General features: G+C 40.3%; 1 pseudogene; it reads left to right on the plus strand.

The window, feature by feature from the left end:
- Positions 1–1,257: 1,257 nt before the first annotated feature.
- Positions 1,258–1,376, plus strand: LOC148474151 (5S ribosomal RNA; annotated as a pseudogene).
- Positions 1,377–4,139: the final 2,763 nt, after the last annotated feature.

Consider the following 4,139-nt stretch of genomic DNA (forward strand, 5'->3'; position numbering starts at 1 on the left):
CTGAAACGTTGGTTGAATAAAGTTTTTCTACTGAATCAAGACCTCCAGTGCCGCAGTCATATTGGAAGTATATATATATATATATATATGGAAAAGTTGAAGATAATACAGTGCCACCTGGATAATATTTATATAATGGTAAGTAATTGTATTTATTTATATATATTCACTCTCCCACTCGGTTATGGGTGTCAGCCAACACAAGAATATTAAGATAGCAGTGGTAATCTGCTACTATGAAGAAAAAGTTAAATTTAAAGTGAATTTGGTGCAAGGCGACAATCGTGCTCAGGTACAGTACATAAATTGATATATAAATAAATAAATATGTGAGTGAATAAATAACTAGTGTCCTTAGTGAATGAAAGAAGGATTTTAGACAATAGTGATAAATTAATTCCTAAAAAAGGAAAGTAACAAAGCTAAAATCTTATGTTATAAAAGTGCCAGTGCAAAAATGCATAAAACCGTGTTTGATGATAAAAACTCTGGGATAAATGTAAATTCTCATATATATCTCTATATAACAAGCTTAAATAACCGATATTATGACCAGTTAGAAGGAACAGAAATATAAAAAACAATATTTAATATTTAATTAAATAAAAAATACATAGGAATATACAAAGAGAGTTATAAATAAACACAAAAAAATAGCAGGATATTTTAAAATATTATTTCATAATCAACATAATACATAGAATAAATATTAAAATATGTATTAAATTCAATGAGTGATAGAAAGTGCCAAATGCTTATCTTTTAAATAGATAGGTCTTATTCAGGCAGGTTCATGTAAAGCAGGTATGGAGATAGCATAACATCGATAATAATTTGGTAGATATACTATCTCCTAATTAACATGATTTTGTTCCCTTGGATCTTATGGATTAATGGGGAATGTATGATGGTGTTATTTGGTAGTTTGTGATATTATAATTCATCCCAGTGTGTCATTATTTGATGATCAATCTTAATATTAGCTTTAGTTCACACTGAATTTGGTGATGATCGGGTTCTTTTTATCACAAAGACCACTGTTGTATGTATAATGGTGTCAATATTTCATTATAATATGCATACAGAATAATCATTTAAAGTCAATATATACTCCATGATTAAAGTATGCTCATGCATAACTTTTCTCAATCTGTTTTATTACTAATTGGACTCTCCTCTGAGTTATAGTCCTACATTTCTGTGCAAGTCTGTGGAAACCATGTGCAAATAAACATTTATCCTTACCAAATGAATTGAACCTACAGCCATACTTTTCTGAAATTGCCCAATCTCATCTGATCTTGGAAGCAATACAGCAATAGGCCTGGTCAGTACTTGGATGGGAGACCACCTAGGAATACCAGGTGCCGTAGGTTAATCAAAATTGGAGGATTGGGACTACACTTGGAACAGACATTGCATGAACAAATTGTTTATATCCATACACCATCAGTATATGGACTGGAGATAGTATGATATTTATTCCATATACTGTATGTGAATTAGGGGTGTGCACCGGCCACATTTTGTGTTATGGCTTTGAATATGGATCTTTCTTCGTGTTTTGGATCTGGATTGGTTTTGCCAAAACCACCCTTCCGAGTTTTGGTTTTGGTTTTGGATCTGTATTTTTTTGGAGAAAAGCATAAAAACAGCTAAAATAACAGAATGTTTTTTTTTGTTCCTACGCTATTATTGACCTCAATAACATTCATTTCCACTCATTTCCATTCTATTCTGAACACCTCACACCTCACAATATTGTTTTTACGCCAAAAAATTGCACCTAGGTACAGTAGCTGGGTGACTATGCTAAGCAACACGAGTGGGCGGCACAAACACATGGCCCATCTAGGAGTGACACTGCAGTGACAGACAGGATGGCAGTTTGAAAAACTAGGCCCCAAACAGTACATAATGCAAAGAAAAAAAAGAGGTGCAAGATGGATTTGTCTTTGGGCCTTCCAACCCACCATTATGTTGTATAAACAGGACATGCACACTTTAACAAACCAATTTCAGTGCCAGGGTCTGCCACATGACTGTGGCTGAAATGATTGGTTCATTTGGGCCCCCACAAAACAAGCTGGCAATTAAACTGTCCCTGCACAAACTGTCTCTACAGAGGCAAGATGTCATCCTCATCCTCATCCACCAATTCCTCACCCACTTGAGAGTTGTGTACATCCTCACAGAGTATTAATTCATCCCTACTGGAATCCTCCACCACAAGTCCCTCTGTACTTTGTGGAGGCTGGTCTTCCCGGAAGAATTGATAATTAATTTTGATGAACATCATCTTCTCAACATTTTGTGGAAGCAACCTCCTATGCCTTACGCTGACAAGGTTCCCGGCTGCACTAAACACTCTTTCGGAGTACACACTGGAGGGGGGGGGGGCAACTTAGGTAAAATAGAGCCAGTTTGTACAGGGACCTCCAAATTGCCTCTTTTTCTTTCCATTACATTACAGGTACGGACTGTCTAATATGCCTACTTGGATACTGTCACCGATGTAATCCTCCACCATTCTGTCAATGGTGACAGCATCATATGCAGTGACCGTAGACATGTCAGAAATTGTTGGCAGATCCTTCAGTTCGGACCAGATGTCCAAACTTGGTCCTGCCTGCCCTGCATCACCGCCAGCTGGTTGGTCAGGATATCCAAGTTGTTTCCTGGCAGCCCCAGTTGCAGGAGAAAATGAAGAAGGAGCTATTGCCGTGTCACATTCCACTTCAGCTGACAGTGTTTTCACCAGCAGGTCTTTGAACTTCTGCAGGCTTGTGTCCACCAGAAAGAGAGATACCATGAAGGCTTTAAACCTAGGATTGAGCACGGTGGCCAAAATGTAGTAGTCTGATTTCAACGGATTGACCACCCTGGAATCTTGGCAAAGCGAATGAAGGGCTTCATCCACATGTCCCTCATACTGAACGGAATCGCTCTGTCTTAGCTCTTCCTTCACTTTCTCCAGCTGCTTCTGCAAAAACCTGATGAAGGGAATGACCTGACTCAAGCTGGCAGTGTCTGAGCTGACTTCACGAGTGGCAAGTTAGAAGGCTGGAGATCCTTGTACAACATGGAAATCATTCTTCACTGCACTTGAGTCAGGTGCATACCCCTCCTTTGTGCCTATGTCATAAGTAGATGTATAGGCTTGAATGGCCTTTTGCTGCTCCTCCATCCTCTGAAGCATATAGAGGGTTGAGTTCCACCGCGTTACAACCTCTTGCTTCTGGTGATGGCAGGGCAGGTTCAAGAGTGTTTGCTGGTGCTCCAGTCTTCAGCTAGCAGTCACTGAATGGCGAAAATGGCCCAACATTTTTTGGGCCACCCAAGGCGTCTCCTGCATGCCCATGTTGTTTTTCAAAAAATTTTGCACCACCAAATTTATTGTGTGAGCAAAACATGGGACGTGTTGGAATTTACCCAGATGTAATACCTGCACAATATTGGTGGCATACCACAAATATCCAGGAGAGTCTAAGTGGGGTAAGCCATTGGGTGATGATTTCCCTCAGTTTCTCTAAGAGGTTGTCGGCGGTGTCCCTCTTACTGAAACTGTTGATACACAGCGTAGCCTACCTTGGAACGAGCTGGCATTTCTGAGATGCTGCTGCTGGTGACGCTGCTGTTGCTGCTGCATAAGGCAATACATCTACCCAGTGGGCCTGTCACAGTCATATAGTCCTTAGTCTGTCCTGTTCCACTTGTCCACATGTCCGTGATTAAGTGGACATTGGATACAACTGCATTTTTAGGACACTGAGGACACTTTTTCTGACGTCTCTGTACATTGTCGTTATCGCCTGCCTAGTGAAGTGGAATCTAGATGAGATTTGGTACCGGGGACACAATACCTTCATCAATTGTCTAAATCCCACTGCACTAATGGCGAAAACTGGATGTACATCTAACACCAACATACTGTAGCTGTCAAGGTCTCAGCTATCCACTTTGCAACAGGATGACTGTTGTCGTACTTCATCTTCCTTGCAAAGGACTGCTGGATGGTCAGTTGCTTAGTAAAAGAAGTAGTGGTGTTCCAACTTCCTCTCTGGGATGATGAATGACTCCCAGCAGCAGCGGCAGCAGTAGGCATAGCAATGCAGGATCCTTCGGAGGAATCCCGGATA

This window comes from Taudactylus pleione, unplaced genomic scaffold (assembly GCF_031769625.1).
Source record: "Taudactylus pleione unplaced genomic scaffold, aTauple2 ptg000887l, whole genome shotgun sequence".
NCBI lineage: Eukaryota > Metazoa > Chordata > Amphibia > Anura > Myobatrachidae > Taudactylus > Taudactylus pleione.